The sequence below is a fragment of the Delphinus delphis genome, chromosome 4 (genome assembly GCF_949987515.2).
Source record: "Delphinus delphis chromosome 4, mDelDel1.2, whole genome shotgun sequence".
Taxonomy (NCBI): Eukaryota; Metazoa; Chordata; class Mammalia; order Artiodactyla; family Delphinidae; genus Delphinus; species Delphinus delphis.
Window position 1 is genome coordinate 87370323 of NC_082686.1, and position 27492 is coordinate 87397814.

Genomic DNA, 27492 nt, shown 5'->3' on the forward strand with positions numbered 1-27492 from the left:
TCTGTCTCTTTTTATTCATTAGCCTGTTTACTCCCTTTTATCTTTATCACTTTTCTTTTTGGTACTTACAAATGGTGTTGGGTGGAAAGAATCTTCTTTTTACTCACAATAATTTTGTGATAACTCAGAGCATGAGAGGGCAAGTGAATCAATGACTTTTCTATAAGTGAAAAAAAAAGCTCAGAAATGATAGAGGCACTATATGAATTTAGATTTTTTCCAACATCATAGCTCGTGTTCTCTGCAGCATGCCATGCCTAATCTCAAATCTGGGAGATAAAACAAGCACACAGATGATTATAATTTAAGCCAAAGTGGGCAGAAGTGACAGAAGTACACAAGAGTAGTATAAACCAAGTGCTGCTGAGATCAGAAACAAGGAGAGATGTGTTCAGTTGGGAGGATTGGATGTGGCTTTGTGGATAGGCTCCTATATGAAGCCCTCTAGTTAGTGAGAATAGCACAAGACATGTGGGAAATCCCAGGACCTCTTCTCAGAAGTAGGAAGAGCCAAGTTTCAATGGAAAATACCATAGAGAAAAAGCTGGAAAGGACAGGTTAGGGCTAGGTAATGGCAGGCTATGAGTGACAAATGTGACAGGGGAATTTAATTCCGTAAACAACACGAAAATGTTGTAGATTCTTATCCAAAAAGTTACTTAAGCAAAGCTCAACTTCAGGAAAATGAATTTAACAGTAGTATATTGGATGGATTGGGGCCCAGAAAGTCAGAAAACTCTGTTTGGTGCCATAAGGGATACAAAGGTGGTTCAGGCTTGATTTATATCTCTAAGATTCTTATTACACAATCACTTTTTACACAGTTATACAAATAACTTCAATAAAAGGCAGATTTTAATAAATGTCACTGAAATGTGTAAAATACCATCATAGTTGTAGGTTGAGGAAGAAATAGCTCTGGAAAGTTGTCATGTTTTAGTTAGCCTAGGTTAGACTTATTAGGTAATCATTGTCCATGTGGAAAAAAAAAAAACTAGGTCTGATTTCATGGAAAATAATTAAATTGGGGACATTTAAACTTTCTTGAAATTTGTATTTCAGCTGACATGTGGACCCAAACAATTAGCACGCCACCTCCAAACCAAGAAATTCCTTCCAACTACTAATTCTTGGAGTCATTTTGTTAAATTATATATTCATTAGGTATGACAAAGGGCAAAGTTAAGAGTTTAGTTTTTAAAAGAGAGAAAAAAGAACAAATGTACAGTAAGTTTTATTTTTAGAGCTGCTGCTTTATCAACTAAACCAAGATGAAACAGTTACTCATTAGATGACAAAGTTTCTTTTTTTTTCTCCTTAAGTTCATTTTTGAGTTAATACAAATCTGACTCATTGTCACCAAAGAAGAGGAACCTTCTTGCAGAGACTTGTGCAGCTCCCCTAGGGTTGATCTCTACAGAAAATATACTTAAATTTGGACATTGCTAATGTAAACACTAATTAAATTCTGGATTTGGGTGTAACTAAATCAGATTTTGAAAAAAATTGATAAATTGGACTAGAATTTTCTTTTAAAAATGAGATTTAAAAAATGAGGCAGCCTACTTGTTACTTGGGAAGATGCAAATTCCAAGTCACTGACTCATTTCCAATGAGAAAGTCCATGAAATTCTCAGAAAGTAAGAAGGAGCAGTACAAGTATCTGTAATGAACAATAACGCCACATTGCAGGAAAAGTAGGATTAATGTCATTCTGATTCAGAGCTTTTAAGCAGGAAATCCAAACAGCAGAAGGGATAAGAGCTCAAATTCATTTCAGTTAAAGCAAAACGGGAAGAGCAGTAAGTAGCTATCCTGATAAAGGGGCAGGGGTAGGGGGCAAGCAAGAGCAAAGAAGTTGATGTTCTCTGATTGAAAGAATTTGTGAAGTCTCTTGGATTTGGGTAAGTGTTGGGGCATGTCAAACTGGATGAGGGTGGAGTGGTTAAATTCTCTGCCTGCCTGATTTTTATTTATGTAATACAACTGAAGAGATAGAAAAACTTCTGAGGCATTCATTAACCAGAGGTTTTGACCTAATTTATTTAGAAGAAAATACAATATCCAAAACGAAACCTAAGTGAGGGCAGTTGTGTTACTGCTGGCGAGTAGGCTTCAAAGAGCAGGGACGGGAACACACCCAAGCATCGGGTCAGAAAGTTCTGGCTCCATTTGAAAGCTCTATCATGTATTAGGTGTTTCATTTGATACAGGAGAGGCTCAAGGGGTAGGAAACTGCTGAGGGAGGGGCAGGTTTTAAAGCTGTATTTACATAAAATTTGCATAACCCTTTCCTTAGGTGGTATAGTTATTGGGGTAGCCAGGAGGGCTGTTGGAGATGGCGGTTAGAGAGAGATAAGAAGGATGGGAGCCTGAGCCCTTCATACTCATCCCCTGGCACTACCTCAGGACATTGAGCAAGAGTTTACTCTCTCTGAGACTAAATCTCCTCCTTTGCACAATAGGAATAATAATATCTCCTTTTAAGTCTGTTGTAGATAGTAAATGAGGTAAATAATGTGAAGTGCTGATTCCTAAATATTCAATAAATGTATATAAACCTAAAAGATACCAAAGGGGAAATACTAACTTAGGATATCTGTTCCAAAGAAAATTGTTTCTGTTTTGAAAAAACCTTAACTCTGCCGTGTTTCTAGAGCATTTTAAATATTTATTTTCAGATATTTAGTCCTATTTGTTGATTTTTTTTCCTCCAAAGGTACTTTAAAGAAGAGAAAAGCAGTCCTGTGTAAACCATTATTACCCCCACTAATAGTCTGTCTCAAATGCAAAGGAGCTGGGCTTTCCCATAGAGCACTTAAAAACAGGTGATGATATCACACCCATTAGTGCACTCAGCACACCCTATGAGAACAGAAGCTGGCTTCTGCCCAGTAGTTTTCTCCCATCCTTGGTCCCTGAGGAGAGTGAATTGCTCCAGAAACCCTTATTAGCTGCTGTCCTTTGGATGACAAAAGTGTGAGAGCAGTCCCCTGCCCCTCCCCACATCACATTAAGAACTTAAAATGACAATAAGAGGGCTGAGTGAAGGAAAAGTGTAAAACTGTCCCAAGCCTTAGACCTTGTGCTCTGCTTCCACCTCAGTTTGACCACCCATCTGCCAGAAGACTCCACTCCTAGAAGCATTAATGTCGAATCAAGCATTTTGTTGGTCTGATTCTATTCATTCTTAAATAGCTATGAAGATACATTTTTGTGTGAGAACTTATTAAATGCTCACAAATGAATGAATAAATGAGTGGATGTATGTATGAATGAATGAATGAAACTCCCAGCAACCTGTCCTTAGAGCTCTGTATTGTTTCATTCATTGAACAAACATGAGAGGTCCCTGCTATATGCAGGTACTGTGCTAAGACTAAGGATACAGTGATAAGATGTGAGTCCCAGGAGTGAGATTGTGGCATGGAATAGTCATATAATTGTAAACCTCTAGCTCATGCAAAATAATGTATTCTAGACACTATAATTATGGGCATAATTATAGAAGAGGGAAGTTATGTAGAATGTAACTTGAATACATCATACTCTTGACCTGAACTGAATTTGCTATCATTAACAATTTCACTTAACTTTCTTAGAATTTATATGGGCTTTTGAAAATATGATTTAGATATCCTGGTCCACTTAGAGAATATGGCTAAGGGAGTCTCAACACATAACTCTTTTTCTCTTAAATAATCCTTGGAGCAAGCAGAGGCTTTCAAAATCATTCCTTTAATCTTAGAGGTTTGTTCTAAAGAGCAGGTTCATTAATATTTGTTGTTACTGAGAATGGTGTCTCTTCAACATTCAAATAAAAATGTTTAGCGTAATAGTTTATTTATATATCATCTTTTCACCTTTTTTTTTAACTTCCTAGGTAGTTTGAAGTCCATGCTGAGTGGCTTGGTATCAGACCAAAGCAATTGTTTCTATCAGGAAACAATGTTATTAAATTATTCTTTCTCAGCTTTCATTGCTGAAGGGAAGTGATATATTGTTGACAGCTATCAGAGCTCTTCATGCTTTATAGCAAAGTCAGTTGAAAAATTACCATATCATTAATCTCAAATCTCAAAAATGGTTCAAAAACCTCTCAGAGAACTGGTAAGATAGGCATGAGATAATATCATTATTTCCAAGTAGAATCACTTGGAAAGTAGTTGGTCTGTATCAGCAAAGGAGACTCATTCCCCAGCTGGATACCTGCCCAGTCCTGAATTTTCTGACCTGCCCAGGAGGGTGCTCGAAGAGCCTGGGAAGAGTGTCTGGGTTAGACTGCATGGTATTACATGGTGGTATTCCAGGCACAGAGGGGCAAGGACAGTCCCCTCAAGTTCTTGGTTCTTGAGAGATACAGAGAGAAGGACAGAGGAGACAGTTTGGGGAACAATGACAAAGATGAGAAGGCAAAGAACCTACTCTCAGAAGAGCAAAAAGGCTAGGTGGAGAGAAAAATAAAGGAGTAAAAGATGAACCTGGAAATGTAGGTTGGAGTCAGATTATGTAAGGCCTTGAAAGCCAGTGCAAGGCAGATATATTCAATTCAGTAAGTAATTGGAAATTGTTGCAGGTTCTCTGAGCCAAAAGTGAATCTAATCACTATTGTATTTTAGGAAAATTAATTTGACAGAAATGCATAGACTGGATCAGGGTAGGGGAAGGCAGGAGATAACATGTATATGTGATGCTGAAGAAGATACAATAATAAACCATTATGAGATACCACTACACATCTATTTGAAAGGCAAAAATTAACAAACAAATACTGACAGTATCAAGTGCTGACAAGGACTCAGAGCAACTGGAACTCCCATACATTGCTGGTGAGAATGAAAACTGGAGTAGCCACTCCAGAAAATGATTTGTCAGTTTCTCATAAGGTTAAACATACACTAACCATATAACACTACAATCCCACTCACGGTTACCTGCCCTAGAAAAATGAAAACATACGTTAACATAAAAACCTGTACGTGAGTGTTTATAGAAACTATGTTCATAATTGCCCCAAATTGGACAACATCCCAAATGTCATTGAGTGGGAGAATGGGTAAACAAATTGTGGTACCTCCATACATGGAATACTACTCGGTGATAAGAAGGAACAAGGTACAATGTTGAGTGAAAGAAGCCAGTCTCAAAATGTTTCATATAGTATGATTCCATTTGTATAATATTCTTGAAAAGACAAAGCTGTAGGGATGGAGGACAGATCAATGATTGCTAGGGCATAGGGAGGGAGGTGAGATAATAATAATAATAGGATAGCATGAGAAATTTTGGGGGGATGATAGGACTGTCCTGTATCCTGATTGTAGTGATGGTTACATGAATCTGTACATGTGTTTAAAATCATAGAACCATACACCAAAAGAAAAAGACCAATTTCACAGTATGATAATTTTAAAAATTAAAAAAAGCCAAAAAACCAAATTAGCAAGGAAAGCAAGATATTTTCCATTGTTTGAAATATCTGTTAGAGCACATTAGCATAAATAAATAAAACAATGCTAAATGGGAAAAAGGAATGGAAAAACAGAATCTTAGATCATCGGACTCATAGATTAACCCAGGGTCAGCAAATATGCTTGTGGCAGATTGTATTTCCAAAAATGGCTGCAGAAATAGGTGTCAGCCTACATGCTCTTCTAGAACCTTGCTACTCCTCCATCAAGAGGTTTATGTCCCTATGACTTGAATTTTGACTGTCTAGACCAAGAGAGGATGCTGGAAGCTACAGTATGTGCTTCCCCAAGTTAAGTGATGAAAATGCTATGTACCTCCTCCCTGTTCTCTTCAAACACTTGCTCTCAGAACCCAGCCACCGTAGTGTGAGGAATTCCAAGTAGCCCGTGGAAAGGTCAAGTGAAGAGGAACAGAGGTCTCTGTCCGCAGCCCTGGCTGGTCTTCCAACAAATAGCCAGCACCACCCTGCCAGCCATATGACATCTTAAAAGTAGAATCAAACTAGCTGACACGGCCCAGAGCAGAGCAGAGTGTGTTAGCCAAGCCCTGCCTAAGCAGGTTATTATGAGCAACATAAACGATTGCTGTTGTGCTAATCCATTAAGTTTGGGGGAGGCTTGGCACACAGCAATAGGTAACCAATAACAATGTTTTTACTCACTTATCAAACCAATAGATCAGAATGCCTTCCTGGTGTGTGGTACAGGTTTCCCCTGCTATCCAAAAGTAGAACCTTCCTAGGAAACCATTTGTAAGCTGAAATGGCCTAACGTGAAGAAGTAATTACCTTAGGACCCATCTTCCTAATGGAAGCACAAAATAAATCGAGATAAAGCCCAGATGCTCACAGACATAGTTCAAAGATATGGCGGCTGGATGCTGAGATGCTGAGTGCATTTCCCAGGGAAGGGGCTGGGTAGTGCTGCCCTCCTTGCTGCTCTGGGTGTGCGATGGCTCTATAAGGGCTGTTAAAAAACAAATGCTGAATGCTATTCTCGCTTTTGGTCTTTTTGCTTTTCCATAAAAGAAAAATCCTCTTTAGATTTCTTTCAGTTAATAAAAACAGGTTCTAATGTAGGTCCTTCATAAACGTGAAGTGGTGTAAAGTGAACTGCTGAAGCGGGGAGGGGGGGGGAGGATACCTGTATTCAGAAGAATTGGGGGGATGGTAATGAGGCTTAGAGGGAAAGAGTGCACTTCTGATTAGTGAAGTTATACATTGGGCATAGTACCGAGGGATGGCATCAGTGCTATTTGCCAATCTTGTTAAGATCCAGCACTCCAATTGTATATATTGAACAAGACAGAATGCAGGCAGGTTGTGATCTGCTCACACAGATATTTAGTACCAGAGCCAAAGCTCTAAATCACGTCTTCTGATGTGCAGTTTAGTATTCTTTCCACTTTGCCTGTCCCTTCCCAATAACAGATTCCAGAGAAATGAACCACAGGACCTAGAGCAGCAAATATATATTCCCCTCCTATGCCTGAGACAGACATCATTAGTTAAGTACAGTGCTCTCCTAAGCTCATTGATGTGCATGTAGACGACAGACCCAAATTGCCATTAGAGAACCTGAGCAGAAAGGCGCAAGAGCTATAACTGATATGTATTAGGAGTGTCAGAAGAACACAGCAAAGGCGGTTTCAAAATATAAGCTGTAGAAAGAGCTTGTATCTAAATGCAATGTGCATGAGCAAGAGGGAAGTGTTTGGACATGACTTCTTGGGATTAAGGATGTCTGAAACACATAAACTCACTTCTTGGAGTCTACTAAGGAATCATTTCCCACATCCTTGAGGAACTCTGCTGCATATCCGATTAGACAATTTCCGTTTAATATTTTTGAACTATTTTGTTGTAGTTGGAAGAAAACCTGTTACTTTAGTTCTATAAAGTATATTCCATGTATGTAATTTGGTCTCATCCTGAATACAATAGAATTGCAATGTATACAACACATACAACAGGGTAGTACTGGAATACTGTACACTCTGACGGTTCTGTTCTTCATAACGCACTTGGCGTTGTCTAACAGCAAAGCAGGCTCAGAAAAAAAATAGACTATTTCTAGGGTATGAGTTTTTTATTTTTTAATTTATTTTTGGCTGCTTTGGGTCTTTGTTGCTGCGCGTGGGCTCTCTCTAGTTGTGGCGAGTGGGGGTTCTCTTCGTTGTGGTGCACGGGCTTCTCATTGCGGTGGCTTCTTTTGTTGCGGAGCACGGGCTCCAGGCACGCGGGCTTCAGTAGTTGTGGCTTGCGGGCTCTAGAGCACAGGCTCCGTAGTTGTGGCGCACCGGCTTAGTTGCTCTGCGGCATGTGGGATCTTCCCAGACCAGGGCTCGAACCTGTGTCCCCCGCATTAGCGGGCGGTTCTTAATCACCGCACCACCAGGGAAGCCCTGGGGTATGATTTAAAAGCAGAGGTTATGAACCTATGGCACTGTGGATTTTAGGGTAGCTTGCTGAGAACAGGATTCAGATTCATCCAATAGAGGACCGAGAGCAGAGCTTCTCTGAACTTGGTCATAAGAGAGCAAAACACCTTGCAGAAGCAACTACAACTGAGCTCCCAGAAAAATAATGATCACTCTTCTTCTTTCTATGATTCTGAGTAGGGCCTGAGGGTGGTTGGTATGAAGCTTATTTGAGTAAAACAAGTAGCCAGATACCTTTATTCATTCATCTGCTCACTAAGTAATTAGTAGGTGCAAGGTATTCTGTTAAACACCACAAAGAACACAAGGATGAAACAGACAGGGATTTTGTCTTCAAAGGTTCTCTAGCAGGGACCCCACCATCCTCTTTTAATAGAATAGGATTTGACGACATGGGCGTAATGAGTCAGAAATCTAAATATCAGCCAGTGGCATCCAAACACATGAACACTGGATTTAAACATTAGAAGCAGGCAGGATAGATACATCATTACAATTGTCTACACAAATCTACGGGCTTCGAGGATATTAATAACACTTTCTTTCTTTCTTTCTTTCTTTCTCTTTCTTTTCTTTTTCTTCCTTTCTTCCTTCCCTCCCTCCTTCCTTCCTTCCTTCCTCTCTTTCTTTTTCTTTCTACATGGATTATGCTATCATTTGAAAAATTACTAATTGCTGGGTCACTTAGATGCATCAATGTGCTTTTAGGAAATTATTCCTGCTAATGAAATTCTTTTCATCAGCTCTACTTTCAGATTTACAACACAGGCTTGTCCTTTAACAAGTAAGTGTTCCTTCCAGAAAAATGTGCAGCAGATGTGGCAAAACAGAAATATAATATTCTTGGAAGTGAACTAGTTTGGATAATGAACTTTCCTTTCTTGTACTTAGACTTTATTCTTCTAGTCCACATCAAATTTTCAGGAAGGTTGAAGTGATCATTTTGTGTAATTTATTCTCAAGTCTTCAAATAATGGTCAGTAAAATTCTTGTAAACTATTTTCAGGTTTTTGTGTTTAGGAGCTGTTGATTTATATTTCCCCTAATCCTTTGTGGAATAGAATAATACAGTACTTTCCACTGGGTTTTCCTAAATACCAGCAACTTGTTTTTCAGCTAATAATCTTAACCCAACCACCTCTCAAAGACCTGTACAAGTGCACAAGAACAAGACAGAAAAGAATCTAAAAGAAAGTGGGCTTTGGAGTCAATCCAATCTAGATTCCACGTAAGGCTGTGACACTTACTGTGTATTCTATGTAAATTACTTAATCTCACTGAGCCTCAGTTTCTTTATCTGTAAAATGGAGATAGAATGCACACTGTAAAGTTAGTATGAGAATTAAGTACAATATAAGAAAGCAGGGAGCCTGGTACGTAATAGGAGTTCCTTAAATAATAATTCCCCTTTGCTTCCTCCTAAAAATGACAATGCTCAGGATTTAATCATTAAAACATATAAATAGTTACAGCTGCAAACTATTCAGGTCCCAATCAACTTTTCCTACACTGATATGTAGAAGATTTGGCATTTCTCCTCTTTCTTCTTAATGGAAACAAGCACCCCACATTAAGGAAAATGAAAATTTTGGGGAAAAAAACCACCTATAATTTCATCACCCTAGCACCACAACTGTTTCCATTTTTGTCATGGTCTGGCTTTTAAACAAAACGGTCACATTTTCTCCACAGCTGCAGTCAGGGTGTGCTCATCATGAAGGTACTAAAAGATTTATTCCAGGTGATGGTGGGACGCTGCTGAAGAAGAAATGGAAGGGCTGCGGAGGTGTTAAAGTTCTCTTAAGATATTGTTCAAACGTTTCTCCAGCACAAAAACTCCACAAAGAACTCCTCTGCAGTTGTCGTTACCCAGGGCTGTTTCTTTAAATTGTTTGACGTCAGAGCAGGAATGCTATAGCAACAGTCTGTCAAACTGGAATTAACTCAGAAGAAAGATGGGGGTGGGGAGAGGAAAATTGCTCCCGGGCGGTACTGACTTCAGAGGAAGCAAATTGGGTAGATGCATTCATTTTATGACATTTTAAACATGAAACACCCCTAGAAATCTAGAAAAAGTCGGTTGCATGTGATGTTTAACTCATGCAGAGATGAGCAACTTGACAGGGTTATCTGGAAGGCCCGGTTTCATCAGTGACAACAGTAACGATAACTTCCAAGCATTGATCATTTATTTAGAGGCAGGTTCTGTGCAACTGTTAACGCAGTTAAAATTTTCGCACCTTTTTGAGGCATGTACAGTATCCCTATTTTGCCCATGATGAAACTGAGGCCCTGAGATGGTACACGGTCATACAACTAGGGACGGTAGAGCTGGGATTGCAATGCAATTTTGTAAGACTCTGGGCTTCAGTTTACTCTCTTACATTTAGAATTCCAGAATGTTAAACCTAAACGGGACCTTGAGGTCTTCTAAATCAGCCCCTCTATCCTGCCCACGAGCAAGCTGAGGCCTGTGCGGTGGCAGGAAGGAAACCGGCCACACCACTTGGGCGCTACTCAGAAGTGTGCTCCAGCGTCCAGGCGCCGAACCAAGAAAACGAAACTGCCCGGGAATAAATGTTTTTCTTCTTCTAGCAGGAAACGAGAGAGAAAATAGGAAGCAGACGCTCCGCTCCGCGCCAGCTGCTTTCGCCCCCCGCCCGGGCCGCGCACGCTCCAGGGTCTGCGCGCGTCCACGGCGCGTCCCCGCGGGCTCGCGCGCCTCGTGCCTCGCGCCTCGCGCCTCGCGCCTCGAGCCACGTCCCCGCCCCGGCCCCGCGCGCAGCGGAGTTGGCTGCTGGGAGGCGCGGGCCTGGGTGTGGTCGGCGGATCTCGGCGGCGCTGGTCTCGGCGGTACTCTGCGCTCTGCAAGCCGGCTCCGCGCGCCAGGGGCTGCTGAGCGCCCAGCTGACCTCCGCACGTCCAGTCCACACGGGCCCAAGCTCCCTTCAGGTAGGCGGCGGCCGCGCTAGCTGCGGCTTGTCGGTGCGCCCCGCGGGGGCATCCTGGGCTTCCCGCAGGGGGCGTGAGGCGCGGCCGGCGGGGTCCTCCTGACTCGGGGACGGGGGACTCCAGGAGGCGGACCTTGCCCGGGAGGGACGGGGCGGGCGCGCCTCGGTGGCGCTCCGCTCCGGTGCGGGGACCAGCCGCTCGGCCGCCGCTTCGGGCACTTCCTGGGCAGCGAAGGGGCGGTCTATGGTCCTTGGCCTCCAGACCCCCAGGTTTCTCTCCGCGCCCCGAGGCGCCTCCGGGGCACTGGAACGCGAGCGTGCGTTTGTTCCGAGAATAGCGGTTATTCAGGGCTTCCCAGAAGGGTTATTGGGTGGTGAGCGCTGGGAGAGATAAAAGTTCTCCACCGAGTGCTAAAAATGAGTCCAGTGGTTTCGTGTTAAATTTATTTTGTAAAGGATATGATGATGCCCAATATTTGGCGGGGGGAAGGAATTAAGGATTTTGAATACTTGTAAGTTCAGTACATGATAAAATGTTTTCCTTTTCTCTCCGCATTCTTTTCTGCTTTCAAAACACAAATGATTGCCTTGTATTGTACTTTGATATTTATTGCCCTTCGGCAGAGGAAGAATTTCCCAAAGTTTAAAAACAGACTTTCATTTGGTTATAGAAGCAGTGTCTTGTTATTTTGCATCTCTCTCTCTTCCCTTTTCTCCCACTCCTTCCTTTTCTCTTTTAGTAAAGGGTGTGGATGCATCTTTCTCCTTCCACAAGCAAAGTAGCTCGGTCTGTGGATTAGCACCCTACTGGAAAGTTTTCTTAAGACGTTCGGCATTGAATTGTTGATGAATTCTAATCGTCTTGGTATTGCATACTGAGATTGTGACCTTTAAGTGCGTCTTCTAGAACAGAGGTAGAGCACACACTGCTTATTTAAGATGAAAGAGAAGTCATTTCTAGTCGGCGAGGAAAACGACGGGTAAAATTGTATGCTTCGTGTCTCATTGCCATTGCGCATTTTAAGGCTCTTCAGTGTGGGGCTTTGGGGTTATTACTGATTCTAGGCTCTGAAAGTTTATTGTATATTTCAGTATTTAGTTAAAGATCACTTTAAGACTTTCCATGTTGCATTTTGGTTTGTAGATCAATTTGAAAGTGAAATAGAAACTTTTAAAACATTGCTTTATTGAATGTCCTTAATTCTCTTGTGTATACACATTTATAAAATTATAAAATTGGTTAATATGCCTTTTGATAGATTTATGTTCATCTCTTTGTGAGCCATAGGCATTACTTAGATTATTCAGAGTCATTGGTATTGCTTCTTTTATTATTTTCTCCAGTTTTATTGAGATATAATTGGCATATAACATTGTGTAAGTGATGATTTGATAGATATATAAATTGCAAAATGATTACCACAGTTAAAGTTAGTTAATACATCCATCACCTTTGTGTATGTGTGACATTTAAGATTATTCTTTTAGCAACTTTCAAGTATGCAATACAGTATTGTTAACTGTAGTCACCATGTTGTACATTAAACCCCCAGAACTTATTCATCTTATAACTGGAAGTTGTTTTTTTAAATTAATTAATTAATTAATTTTTGGCTGCTTTGGGTCTTCGTTGTGGTGGCTTCTCTTGTTTCAGAGCATGGGCTCTAGGCGTGCAGGCTTCAGTAGTTGTAGCACGCGGGCTCAGTAGTTGTGACGCACAGGCTTAGTTGCTCTGCAGCATGTGGAATCTTCCCAGACCAGGGCTCGAACCCATGTCCCCTGCATTGGCAGGAGGATTCTTAACCACTGCGCCACCAGGGGAGTCCCTAACTGGAAGTTTTTAACATTTGATCAACATCTCCTCAGAATTGTTTCTTTTAAACCATTGGCACTTTAGTATGTCAGCACATATTTTTACACTTTAAAAATAGACTCTGGGACATTTTGAAAATTGAGAATTGGAACTACGTGTTGGACATTTTTTTTGCCCTTACCAAATACTGCCTGAGATGGTGTGATTTCACTGATTTCTTTTAGGCATGTTATTGAAACACACTGTGTAATTTCTTTATCTTGTTAATCTGCATTTATTATAGGAACTACTTATTAAGCATATGTTCTGGGCCAGGGGCAATTCTATACATTATTCTGTTTATATTCTACATTAACTTGGCAAAAGAGATATTATCCAGTTCTACAGGTAAGAAAATTGTGACTCTGAGATGTTAAGTAACTTGCCAGTGGTTATGTAGCTGTTAGGTAACTCAGTTGGGATTTAAGGCCAGACCGCTCTGTCTCTAAAGTTCATGTTCTTCCCTCTGTGCCACACTGACTTAGTGCCAGGACATGAGGAATAACCCTCAGTTACTCAATAGCATATTTGTAAATTTTCCAAGACGTGCCAGAGATGTGGGTTTGATTTTCTAGCACGATCGTTACTGTCCATCTGTGTTACTACACAGATCCTCATGTCACCCATTCTCTTCTCACCTCTCTATTCCTGCTTAAATGTCTAGCTCAAAGTTCAAAACCTCCCTCTTGCCAGGGCAGAATTTCTCCTGCTGACATTAATAGGTAGTGATAGCTTAATTATCCTTCCAAAATAATAACCCCATTTTATGTGGGTTCTCTAGAGCCATAGGTATAACTAATTCGGAAGGTTACAAACAAGATGCCATCTATTTTGGAATATGGGAACCTTTTGATATCCCTCAAATTTAAACCAGAAGTTATTTTGATAGATATTTCTTTCTGCAGTTATCCCATCCCTTCTCCACCTTCAATTTCAGTTTCTGTGGAATCATTTACATTATAATACAAACATTCTGTTATGTCTCCCATCTTAAAATTCTTTCTTGATCCAGTATGCTGTCCCATCTCTCTGTTCCACACTGAGAAAGCATAATCTTTTGATAGAACAAAAATAGAGAAGAGGTAACCAGAAACTAATTAGCTACCTGTAGGGGGTGGGTAGGAACTGAGTAAAAGGGATGGTGGAGGGAATGGCATTGCTCTGATTATACCTTTTTGTGTAGTTATGAGCTTTGGAAACTTGGTAATGTTTTATATGTTCAAGAATGAAATTAACAGGGTTGGGAGAAAAAAGCCTCCAAAATTGAATACAAACAGCAACAGATGAACCAACTGTATTTTAGTGAATAACGTAAACTCTCAGAAGAAAAGAAAATGAATCCAAGTGAGTTTTTAACACAGGACTTTGATTATATACCTTTAACCTAAAGGTGAAAGAACTGCCAACAACAAAAACAAAAAACCTTGAACCATGTGTAGTAGGCTGTTATCTATAGTGTAGAGATATAGCAGTTCTGAAACTATTTTGTGTGTTTTGTAGGATTGAGCAAATGAGTAAATTCATTGCTATTTTGAGAGCTAGGGTTTTCACTGTGGGAGAAGGGAAATAAAAAATACGAAACAGAAGAAGGCAATGAAGACCTCTATGGTGTTGGATTGGAATTAGAGTTATACATATGAACTCATGATTAAAATATACCTACATTGGGCTTCCCTGGTGGCACAGTGGTTGGGGGTCCTCCTGCCGATGCAGGGGACGCGGGTTTGTGCCCTGGTCCGGGAGGATCCCACATGCCGCGGAGCGGCTGGGCCCGTGAGCCATGGCTGCTGAGCCTGCGTGTCCGGAGCCTGTGCTCCGCAGCGGGAGAGGCCACAACGGTGAGAGGTCCTCGTACTGCAAAAAAATAATAATAATAAAAAAATATATATACCTACATTCATACAGACATGCATATAATTCCTAGCTCTGTCTGATGAAAGGGCTAGAAGTAATGACACCCTAGTAGCAGTGAGCACAACCAGTGCACAGACCTAAATGGCTGGTTCGAGAGCTGGGGAAGGGAAAGTATAAGATGAGCCTAGAACACAAAATAAGGAAGGGTTCAAAAAAATAATGGGGGCATGTCAAAGGGATGTAGGAACTAGCTTGAACAGACAAATCTGGGAAAATTTGAGCATCAAAATGGATAATAATAGTAATATAACCCACTGAATGAAAACAGAATCCACAAGTCCATAATAAATAAATAAAATAAGAAAAAGGGAAAAACTGTTCCTGGTAGACCACCAATAAAAACTGTAGAAGGAACAATAGAGTTAGAAAAGTCACTAGTTTGCAACCATCATGATAATACTGATTCAGGCAAGTGTTACTAATAGAGAAAGGTCGATGAGGAAAAGGGTATTACTACCGTTTCCAGTGATCTCTCTGGAGATTAACAACCAAGGGGAAGACAGTAACTTCACAGTGGAGAAATCTGGCAGATACCACTTCAGTCAAGTGATCAAAATTAACATCACCAGTAGTGGGATAAACATGTTCCTTTTAATCCTCTTGCCCTGTTGGTGGGAATGTACATTGATACAGCTACTATGGAGAACAGTATGGAGGGTCCTTAAAAAACTAAAAATAGAACTACCATACGACCCAGCAATTCCACTCCTGGGTATATACCCTGAGAAAACCATAATTCAAAAAGAGTCATGTACCACAATGTTCACTGCAGCTCTATTTACAATAGCCAGGACATGGAAGCAACCTAAGTGTCCATCAACAGATGAATGGATAAAGAAGATGTGGCACATGTATACGATGGAATATTACTCAGCCATAAAAAGAAACAAAACTGAGTTATTTGTAGTGAGGTAGGTGGACCTAGAGTCTGTCATACAGAGTGAAGTAAGTCAGAAAGAGAAAAACAAATGCCGTATGCTAACACATATATATGGATTCTAAAAAAGAAAAAAAAATGGTTCTGAAGAACCTAGGGGCAGGACAGGAATAAAGACTCAGACGTAGAGAATGGACTTGAGGACACGGGGAGGGGGAAGGGTGAGCTGGAATGAAGTGAGAGAGTGGCATGGATATATATACACTACCAAATGTAAAATAGATAGCTAGTGGGAAGCAGTCGCATGGCACAGGGAGATCAGGTCGGTGCTTTATGACCACCTAGAGGGGTGGGATAGGGAGGGTGGGAGGGAGACACAAGAGGGAGGAGATATGAGGATATATGTATATGTATAGCTGATTCACTCTGTTATAAAGCAGAAACTAACACACCATTGTAAAGCAATTATACTCCAATAAAGATGTTAGAAAAAAAATGTTCCTTTTGACATGCTTGAAATAGGGATGTCATTACTTTTCTGTGGTATTTCTGACATGTGTAACCAAAATCTAATCACAGGGAAACAGTTGAGGGACCTTAACTGAGGATTGTTCTCCCAAGTAACTGGCTTGTACTCTTCCAACATGTTAATGTCATGAAAGACAAAGAAAGGCAAAGGAACTGTTCCAGATTAAAGGAAGTTCAGGAGACCTGTCAGTTAAATGCAATGCATAATCCTGGATTGGATCTTGGGTTTTGGGAAATCCGGTTACTCTAAGAACATTATGGAGATGTTGGCGAAACTTGAATATGTACTGAATATTAAATATTAAACTTGAATATGTACTGAATATTAAATAATATTGTATCAAATTTAACATATGTTAAATTTTCTGAATTTGATAATTGTACTGTAGTTATGTAGGAAAATGCCCTTGTTCTTAGAAGATACACAGTGAATTATTTAGGAGTAAAGGGTCAAAATATCTTCAGTTTACTCTCAAATGGATAAGCAATAATAATTATTACATATAGAGAGAGCAATAAAGCAAATGTGGCAAATGTTAACAACCGGTGAATCTAGGTGAAGGGAATAAGAGTATTCACTATATTAAAATTTTCAACTTTAAGTTTGAAATTCCAAAAACATGGAAAGTTAAAACTTCAAAAAGTAATAAAGCTACTTAGTGTCCAAAAATCTTGGAAAGATTCCATGTAGGCTGTATCTGCTTCTCAACTCCTCCTCTCCCTCTTCTTCTGAACCTACTCCAGAGACTTTATCCTTCCTATGCCACAAAACCATTCAAGGTCACCAGGGATGTCAGTCTTGCCAAGTTAGATCTCTCAGCCACGTTTGACACAAGTGATAGATAACTCCTTCCTTACTGAAGCATTTTTTCCCTTGACTTATGGGACACTAACTCTGATTTTCATCCTGCCTCACTGGCTGTGGCTTCTTATTCTTTTCCAACTCAGTAAATGGTATCGCTGTCCACCCAGTTGTTCAGTCTAAGACTCCTAAGAGTTATCCTGATTGACTCATCCTATATCTGTTCCTCCATTGGCAAGTATTATGGCCTCTAACTTAAGAATTATTCCAAATTTGTCTGTTTTTCATCACCTCCACTGCCACTACCCTTGTGTCAAACCACCATCTTTCCTGGTCCAGACTACTGTAGTAGTGCCTAACTGGTCTTTCAGCTTTCGGCGTCTGTGTTGCCTAGCAGCCAGCATGAACTTTAAGAGGTATCAATCAAATCAGATTATATCTCCCAGTCATCAGAACACATTACTGTTAGATGAAAACTGAAGTTTTTATTATGGTCAGGAGGCCTACATGATCACATGGTTGGGCTCTTACCCACCTCTGTTATATCTTCTGCTTTGCTTACTCCCCTCCAGCCTTACTCTACTCTCTCCCGTTGATTCAGTTTGCCAGGTTAGTTTCTGCCTCAGGGCCTTTGCATTTATCAATATTATTTCTTGTACCTGGAATGCTCTTCTCCATTTAAGGCATGGCTCATTCCCTCGTTTCATTCAGGTCTTTACTTAGATTAATTTATTTAAAAATAGCCTTCCTGGTCACCCTCTAACTTCTTGCAGGTTTTTTCCCCCACTGCGTAGTACTTATCTGTACTTGAAATTGTTATTTATTCACGAGCTTTATAATCTTCTCCTAGACAAATATAGAATAAAGCTCCATGACCACGGGAAACTTTGTTTTGTTTACTGCTGAATCCCTGGAGCCTGGAATGTGCCAGGCATGTGGTTGGAATTCAGATATTTGTTGAATGAACGAATAAATGCATGAATCAATATTTGCCAGCTTTCTGGCTGTATTTTATTTTACACTGTTGCAATTGGAGAAGACTGTCTCAGAGAATCCCATAACATCGGTGCTGTTTTTTGGTGACACTGCTCCAGGTTTTCTGGAAGCTAACAAGTTATCAGCTTTGTGTTTCACGACTTCATCTTTCTTTTGTCTGCCCTCTGGTGGAGGGAGTACTAATAAGCAGGAGATAGTAGAGTAGGTCAGTAGGAAGAAATAAAAGTGGACGAGTCTTGATCACACACTGGATAATTAACTTTTAAGTTACAAAGATTTGAAAATTTAAATTTTAGGTAAGCCTCAAAATTAACCATAATAAGGTTGGAAAGAATGAAAAGAAAACTGGCAGTAGTTAGATTTAAAGAACTATCTGGCTTAGGATGAAAAATAAAACTAGCTCCAAAATGTTTTGATTACTTAAAATAATTTCTGCTTAAATATATTTCTTCTCTTAAAATATTTTTAACATTTTTCCATCTTTAGTTCAAAGACATCTTTTTCTCAACTGTACTAATAACGTCAGCTAACCTTTGTTGACTTTTCCAGTTGTCAGTTAACATATGCCAGGGGAAAAGCCAGTATTCAAACCCCAACAGTTGGGTACTAGAGGCAGCACTCTTAACTACTGTGCTTCACTACAGCCTTCCTACTAATGTCCTCTGAATGGTACGGGCACCAAAGAATTTCCTTTGGTGTAATAGTTATGAATAACAACAACAAAAATGCTTGATAAGGGGAATTCTCTGGCAGTCCAGTGGTTAGGACTCCTGTGCTTCCACTGTAAGGGGCACGGGTTCAATCCCTGGTCGGGCAGCACAGCCAAAAAAAAAAAAAGCTTGATAAGTTTACAGCCTGTGTTCCTCAATATCACTTTCCTAGTATGTATTATGGAGAGCTTTTTCTTATAGAATTTGAGAACTATATCTTATTTAATCTGTTTTGAAGTAGAAATCACATTAAATGATTTCAACACTTGTGTACTATTGACTTGCTAAAATAATATAAAGTTTCTCTTAATGTCCATATTTAACATATGGACATTAATGGACATTAAAGGCAATATACAGCTTAAAATTTTTTTCCCCAGTTTCACCGTTAGCTCTCCAATTGATTTATTTTTATAATTTTTGGTTATATAAACAATTGGGTAATGACTGTCTTTAAACATTCATTCTTACCTCTTCAAAAATACCATGTTTTTATTTTTTATTTATTTATTTTTAAATTTATTTTTGGCTGTGTTGGGTCTTCATTGCTGCACGTGGGCTTTCTCTAGCTGCATCAAGCGGGGGCTACTCTTCGTTGTGGTGCGCGTGCTTCTCATTGTGGTGGCTTCTCTTGTTGTGGAGCACAGGCTCTAGGCACGCGGGCTTCAGTAGTTGTAGCAGGTGGGCTCAGTAGTTGTGGTTCGCGGGCTCTAGAGCTCAGGCTCAGTAGTTGTGGCGTATGGGCTTAGTTGCTCCGTGGCATGTGAGATCTTCCCGGACCAGGGCTCGAACCCGTGTCCCCTGCATTGGCAGGTGGATTCTTAACCACTGCGTCACCAGGGGAGTCCTACCATGTTTTTAGAAGCCTTACTTTTTCTTCTTCATCATGTAATTTGTAATACATTTTTAGCTATAGAGAAATTGATAGAATCTGTATCATAAAGTGAGAACACTACTTTGGTAGGGACAAAGATGAGGACAGTGGCTCCTGTGCTCAAAGTGCTAATAACCTCTGGGCTCTTACATAGGAAGTTTTGGTATTTTTGTTATGATGACATTTACCAATGGCTTGACTCTGTTTTTTTCCCCTTCAATTTTTATGAGTTCCCCACCTAAACACCTTTACTCAGGAATTGTTTAAAATACGAAAATTGGACGTTAACTCTTTGGTTTGTGAAATTAAAACCCCAGTAATGCAACTTAAGCTGAATGAGGCTCTGTTGTACAACTGGCATGTGACATAGATTATATTGATACATGGTATTTAGGATAATTAACAAGGCTTATAATGACTAGTTTTATAAGGAAATAATTTGAAACATTTTTTACTTTCTAGGCTTCTGTAAATTAAATTATGTATTTAAATGGAAAAATGGTAGACAGCTAATTACTTAAGGAAATTGAAATTCGTCGACAAGGGATGTCATTATGTGCATTGCTTACTAAATGTGCCCCTAGGGAAGTTGTTGGGAGAGAATAAACTTTTTGAAAAATGTGGTCTCCTTGTCATTTGGTGTAAAAAAGCAAAAGCAGTTGGTACTTTAAAAGTTTTAATAGATACTAGTTTTCATGGTTATGTTAACCTTTACTTTTGGGAATTAAACTTTATTAACAAGGAATTTTATTATGTTTATTAATTATTAATGCGCCACTAAGGAAGATTTTGGGGGAAAATGAATTTAAAAACACACACAAAGACTCCTCCATGCCTTAAGATATAAAAAAGGAGAGAAATGTTTGTATGTAAATTTCCCCCATGGTTATAACTAATCTTTCCATGAGGGAACATCTGTGTATAGTTACTAGAGATGATAGGTTATGAAGGGATTGTGAAGCATCAGGAGCAATGTGTGTTTCCTTAAGGCTGCTGAAGGGCAGTATTGGTGTATGTGATAGTGAGTGTGGCAGGATGAAAACATCAATAGGACAGTCTGAGCAGTAGACGAAAACTGTGTGCGACTACAATGTAAATGTAACTAAAAGTGAGTACACTGTTCAAGCCACCTGGTGGAGATAAACTCTCTGTTGATTGATGGATTTTGAGGATATTAATTGTAGGAGTAGGGAGCTGGGGATGGAGTGGAGTTGCAAATAGCTAGTGTGGGTTATTAATTAGCTGTTAGTCTAAACCCAAGAGAGCAATCAGATGACATTTTGGTAAAGAAAGTGTGATACTGAAGTAGCGTTGGTGGATATCTGTTCATCTCAGACCAACCTCATATAAGTACACTTGCTTCTTAATTAGTAAAACTTCCATAGTTTTACCTCGTGCATAGGCATTATAGCTTTATGTTAGAAAGAATGAAATCTGCCCTGGGAGAAAGGCACTGAGTGCTATACTCTATTTCGACTTATTATTGGTAATTTTAAGATATTTTACTTTTATTAAAACTGAACATATGGAATTGTAGCTACCTTTCTATGAATATGTTAATTACACAAGTCACATTTTGTGCTATCAAGCCAACTCAGCAAATGAGTTAGATCATGATTGATGCCTGCTAGGCACTCATAAAAATTTGTTGGATGAAATTCTGATGTATCCAGCTGTCATATTTTCATCCTTTAGCAGTGGGATTAATTTAAAAAAATTTTTAGATATAACCAAGAGTAATATGTAATCAGGTCTGGTGAGTTTGTGTTGTTTCTGGTAAAACAAAAGCAAATTATGTGACTTTAAAGGGTATAAGACTTTGTGACTTAGTGGTACAAAGATGAACCATGTATGGTCCTATCAAAAAAATCCAAGAGGTGATAATATTTGAGTGAAGTCATATGAGAAAAGACGGGCTGACAAGGTTATGATCTGTAATGTACATAATCATAATTCATTTTCCTAATGTTTGGTTCACGAAGCCTTGGAAATACTAAAACTAGAGGCGTTGCAACTTAGAGAAAGTAGTTTGAGGACTAAGTAAAAGGAAATACCCTCCTATTTTACATCTCTGACAGTGAATTTATAGAACTGGTTACTTTAAGAGGTTGTACAGCTAAAAATACAAGCATACTGAAAGTGGTTTCAGTGGATTCACAGACAGTGTTTTTGGAATGTATTGCATTTAGTTTAAGGGAAATCCTTAGTATGTTGAGTTCAGTCACATTCTCATGAAACATTTGGTTTTGGTGACATAACACTCTAAATATGTTCAGTATTGTGGCACTTACATCTTAATGTAATTATTATCTTTCTTGTGAGAAGATGAATTTTTCTGATTGGGATGGGTCAGTTCTTGTGCCTGGTGCAGGGTAGGTGTTAAATACATGTTTGTTGAGTGGAAGAATAAATCACATGATGATATGAATTGACAGCAGTTGGAATAGTGCTCATTTATTATGTACTTGGGACTAGAGATAAAAATAATAGGAAATGCAGGAAGAAAACTCTTTTTTTGAAAGCCTTCCCAAAATGTTAAATGGAAAAAAGCTAAACCTAATCACTTAAATTTTCCGTTGTATCTCTATATATGTATGTGGGAATTTAAAAGGGATACACTAAAAAGAACAGAAGCATATCCACTTTATATTTAAAACATGTACTCTGCATCAGGTTTTCAGGTAGTACTTGATATTACAGTAGTTTTAGTTTTTGTTAGCTTTGCCTCAAGACTTCTTCCCCTTCTTTTCCCTTTCCTTGACTAAGGATAATTTTTTAATTAAAAATTTAATTTAATTTTAATTTAAAAATCAAACTCAAAGAACTTAGGGTTAAACACAGCTTTTATAAATGGCAAATAGTCTTAAGACATTGCAGATGTCTCACATATAATTTATAACACAAATGTAAAAAATGTGTAGGAATGGAACAACAAAATCCATTTGCTTTTAATTTCATGAATTCCTATTCTGTTCTTTTTTTTTTTTTTTTGCAGTACGCGGGCCTCGCACTGCTGTGGCCTCTCCCATTGCGGAGCACAGGCTCCAGATGCGCAGGCTCAGCGGCCATGGCTCACGGGCCCAGCCGCTCCGCGGCATGTGGGATCCTCCCGGACCGGGACACGAACCCGTGTTCCCAGCATCGGCAGGCAGACTCTCAACCACTGCGCCACCAGGGAAGCCCTATTCTTTAAAAAACATTTTATGCATGATATATTTTTGGGTCATGGAATTTACCATCTTAGTTTAGATGTCTGCAACGATGACATAGCCTGTTCAATGATAGAGCCTCAAATTATTATCCAAAGTGTTCACCCCGGGCTTCCCTGGTGGCGCAGTGGTTGAGAGTCCGCCTGCCGATGCAGGGAACACGGGTTCGCGCCCCAGTACGGGAAGATCCCACATGCCGCGAAGCAGCTAGGCACGTGAGCCATGGCTGCTGAGCCTGCGCGTCCGGAGCCTGTGCTCCGCAACGGGAGAGGCCACAACAGTGAGAGGCCCACGTACCACCAGAAAAAAAAAAAAAAAAAAAAAGAGTCAAAGTGTTCACCCTAAGTGGATCTGTTTATGACACTTAGATAAAGAACTTGGTTTCTTGTTGATTGATTTATGACTATGTGTAGACTGATCCTGTTGTGCCTTGTTAAGAAAACTTAATCACAAGTGGGTTTTTTTGTTTTAAAGAAAAATATATAAAAGTCAGTTTTGGCATTTCATAATCCAGGTTCCTTTTTTAGTTAATTCCAAGGATACACGAAACACTGTTTTCTTCGGGGTATTTTCTCATATACTTTGCTACTTTAACAAAGATTAATACATTTAAGACTTGAATTTAAAACATTGTTTTCAAGTATCTGTCTTTTCAGGTGACATGGGTATTTCAACATAGAAGATAGCTTGGTTCTTAAGTTGTCCTTTTCAATCCTGGTGTTTATTTCATTCTTATATTTCTTAAAGAGTAAAGCAAGACCAAATACAAGTAGATTATTTTAAAGAAGGCAATGGCTGCCAAAAAAAAAAAAAGAAAGAAAATAAAGATTTTACCAGATGCATTGTTTCCCTTGAGGAAAGGGAAGATAACACCTGAAATACGTCAAGGAATTGTTAATGATTTCTTTGTAAAAAAATACGTTAAGGTGTGAGTGTTGAAATAGGAAATGTATATGGAAACTTCTTCTTTCCTGTTGCTTCTTTTCTCATTCCCAAGCTGTCCTTCAGAAAAATAAAACTAAAAAATTTTGTAATTCAGATCTGGGAAATAGTTTTGCTCTATTATTTATTTATTTATTTTTGGCTGTGTTGGGTCTTCGTTGTGGTGCATGGGCTTCTCATTGTGGTGGCTTCTCCCGTTGCGGAGCACAGGCTCTAGGCATACAGGCTCAGCGGCTGTGGCACGTGGGCTCAGCAGCCGTGGCTCGCAGGCTCAGCAGCTGTGGTGCACGGGCTTAGTTGCTCCACGGCATGTGGGATCCTCCCGGACCAAGGCTCCAACCCATGTCCACTACATTGGCAGGAGGATTCTTAACCACTGTGCCACCAGAGAAGTCCCAGTTTTGCTCTATATTAAAACCAATTGGAATGGGAATGATTTCTTTCTGTAATTATGTATTCCATCTATTATCTTTATTTTTTTTTTTTAAGTATCTAGGTGTTGTGTTTGACCAGGAAGATAATATAAATGCCATTTAGTTTTTTAGGAACTTCTTAATAAATGAACACACACCCTTGAGGTTTCCTCCAATCCAGTGGTTTTAGACAAGAGTTTAGGCCTGTGGTTCTCAAACTCCAGGAGGCATCAGAATCACCTGGAGTGCTTGTTAACCACAGATTGCTGGGCTCCATCTCAGAGTCTCTGGTTCTTTAGGCCTGGCAAAGGGCCTAAAAGTTTGCATTTCCAGCAAGGTCCTCAGTGATGCTGATGCTACTGGTCCCCACCTTCTGAGAACTAATGATTAGGCTATTTGGTTAAATTAGTGGTCATCAACCATGTTTCTTCCCTTACACACCTGATTGATATAACATTAATAATGCCCCAATCCAGGAGTCACGGCATTGGAATGGGATGGGCAAGGTGCTGTTAGAGAGTCAGGTATTGAGATCTTCAGGAGGTGGGTGTAGTTTGAGATAGCCCCCTTTTCTAAAAATTAATTTATTAATTAATTTATTTTTGGCCATGTTGGGTCTTCATAGCTGCACACAGGCTTTCTCTAGTTGCAGTGAGCAGGAGCTACTCTTCTTTGCGGTGCACGGGCTTCTCATTGTAGTGGCTTCTCTTGTTGCAGAGCATGGGCTCTAGGTGCACGGGCTTCAGTAGTTGCAGCACGTGGGCTCAGTAGTTGTGGCACGTGGGCCCTAGAGCACATGGGCTTCAGTAGTTGTGGAGTGCGGGCTCAGTAGTTGTGGCTCGTGGGCTCTAGAGCACAGGCTAAGTAGTTGTGGTGCACGGGCTAGTTGCCCCGTGGCATGTGGGATCTTCCTGGACCAGGGCTCGAACCCATGTCCCCTGCATTGGCGGGCAGATTCTTAACCACTGAGCCACCAGGGAAGTCCCTGAGATAGCCCTTTAAATGATTGGGTGTTTTCTCTTCTCTCCCCCTCTGAATCTTCCTCCTCCACACTCGTTAGAGAGTCCTAGTCTATAAGTAAGGGTGCAAACGGGGTATAGGTAGTTTAGGTCCTCTCCTAGCAAACTTATACCTTCTAGAGTCAGGGAGGAAGCTTCAGTGCTTCTCAAGGAGCTGAAGAGAGAAAGAAGAGGTTACACTGCAGGAGAATTGGGATGCTGAGGCCATGAACAGAATTCTTTCTGGTAATAATTCTATTTTCCTTTTTTGTTTAAAGTATTATTGTGTTATATCTATTGATCCATCAACAGATACGAATATTGGCCTGAGTCATGTTTATGATTATACCCTCTTCTTATATTTCCCTTGTTAGGCCAAATTAGCTCTGACTTAAAGTTCCAAGGATGTTTTGTTAATGTGTGTTATTTAATCCCTAAAACAATCACTTGGGTGTAGACATTAGTGTCTCCACTGTACAGATGAGGGAATTGAGACTCAGAAGTTAAACAGTTTCTGGGATCACACAGTAAGTATAGTCATAACTCAGACTCTCATTAGGTTGTGTGAACTTGGGTGAGGTTCATAACCTCCAAAACATGTTTCCTCATCTGTAAAATGAGGATGATATTAGTACTTACCTTTTGAGGTTAATTTGAGGTTGTTAAATGAGTTACTGTGAAGAGTTGTGAACAGTGCATGACACATAGTAAGTGCTTAGTAAATGTCATCTCTTGATTGGCTAAATACTAAGTATCTTTTAACATCAGGGGTCATCCAGGTAATCCTCCTCTTATATATTATAGGTCAAGAATCTCTTACCAGCTTACGTGGTTCCGTGTGCCACAAGGGTTGAGAATCATGGATCAAGCTAAGTTTGTTTGGCTTTTGCAGTGAGAAGGTGGAGGCTCAGAATCAGGATTGGCCGCTTATACTTGAGAAGTTGATTTGTGTTGCCAGCCACATCTCTTGTAGCCATCAATTTTGTAGGAAATCATTTGTTATACCGAGATTTGCTTTAACTGTATAATGAGACAGTGATTAATCACTACGTAATAGATTGTGTTTACTGGAAAAGTATTCATTTCTTGGGAATGCCTCAAACATCTCTTAGATAAACTGTTACTTGCTTTAAAAAAAAAAAGAAAAAGAATCTCTTATCCATAATTTGGAGATCCAGAATGCTTTGAAACTGCAATTTTTTTCATATATCATTTAGTGGCAAAACCTTATGTGATTTGAACTCGTTTGGTGGCACAACCTAACTTGAACTAACGTGAAACTGTTGCTAGTCTACTTTTTCCCCACCTAGTTGTGACGACACTTACATTTTGCTGCAGACATACTCCTTCTGGATTATGTGGATGCTGCCCAGGAGTCCAGTTGGTGTGGAATGAAATATGTGATGAATACACCTTTTAAAAGCTGAAAACCTGGGAATTCCCCAGTGGTTAAGACTCTACGCTTTCATTGCCAAGGGCGTGGGTTTGATGCCTGGTTGGGGAACTAAGATCCCACAAACCACGCGGTGCGACCAAAAAAAAAAAAATCTGAAAAGCTTTTAAAAAATCTTTTTAAAATCTGTAGACTCCCAAATTCTGAAATGCATTTGGCCCTTAGGGCTTAGGGTAATGGATTATGGACTTCCGTGAATATGCCCTTAAACCTCTGTTTTCCTTCTTAGACTGTAAACTCCTGGAGAGCTGGCCTGTATCTAATTCATGTGTAGCCCCGGTTCTTGGCACATAATAGGCATTCGGTAAATGTTTGGTGAGAGAATGAACTGTGCCAGAACAAACCAGTTAGGTGAAGGGAAACAGACTTGAGAGCAGCACCTTATTTTTTCCTGGAACACAGACAAACCAGACTCCCTTCAGTTTACAAGAGGCTGAATCATGTTAGTTTTGGGGCACTTGAAAATGTTCAGTGTAATGAGAAATTTGGTAGCAAAATAAAAAAGCAAAACTTAGCGCCTGTACTACAATGTCGGCATCTCTTCTATTTTCCTCTCTTATCCACTCACTCCATACAGCTTTAGATTTTAGGCCAACTTCTTGAGAAAGAAAGCCACATGGGAACATCTGTAATTGGAAGACTACTTGGGGTGGGTAAGCAAGTGTGTTTTTACATTCTTCTGAGAATGATCATAAAAGCTTTAAATACCTTAACTGATTCATTAAGGGTTTAGGGGTTTTTTTTTTATAAATAAAGTATAGGAATTATGAATCAGGATTGCAGAGAGGAAAGCAGCACATTACAGAATTTAAGTATAATAATAGCAAACTTTTCTGATAGACTACTAGTAGGTAAAAGTAGTTTACATTTAAATTTTTAAAGTACAGTTTAAAATATTTTTTCATGCCTTACATGAGCTTTCATGATCCATATGAAAATTATTAATAGTTAAGAAATACTTGTATGTCTTTGTCTTAGATGGATTAAAATAACTGTTCATTAACACAGCAATATAATTGTACAGGCTACATAATGCCTTGTTTTAGTAAAAATTCTGTGGAC

General features: G+C 39.7%; 1 protein-coding gene across 1 annotated transcript in view; it reads left to right on the forward strand.

Annotated features, from left to right (window-relative positions):
- The first annotated feature begins 10714 nt into the window (after positions 1-10714).
- The window catches only part of GNB4 (G protein subunit beta 4), a 60029-nt gene continuing 43251 nt past the window's right edge, over positions 10715-27492 (forward strand). Inside the window, exon 1 of the mRNA XM_060011100.1 lies at positions 10715-10863. The gene's annotated coding sequence lies outside the window, so the exon portion shown is untranslated. The remainder of the gene's footprint in view (positions 10864-27492) is intronic.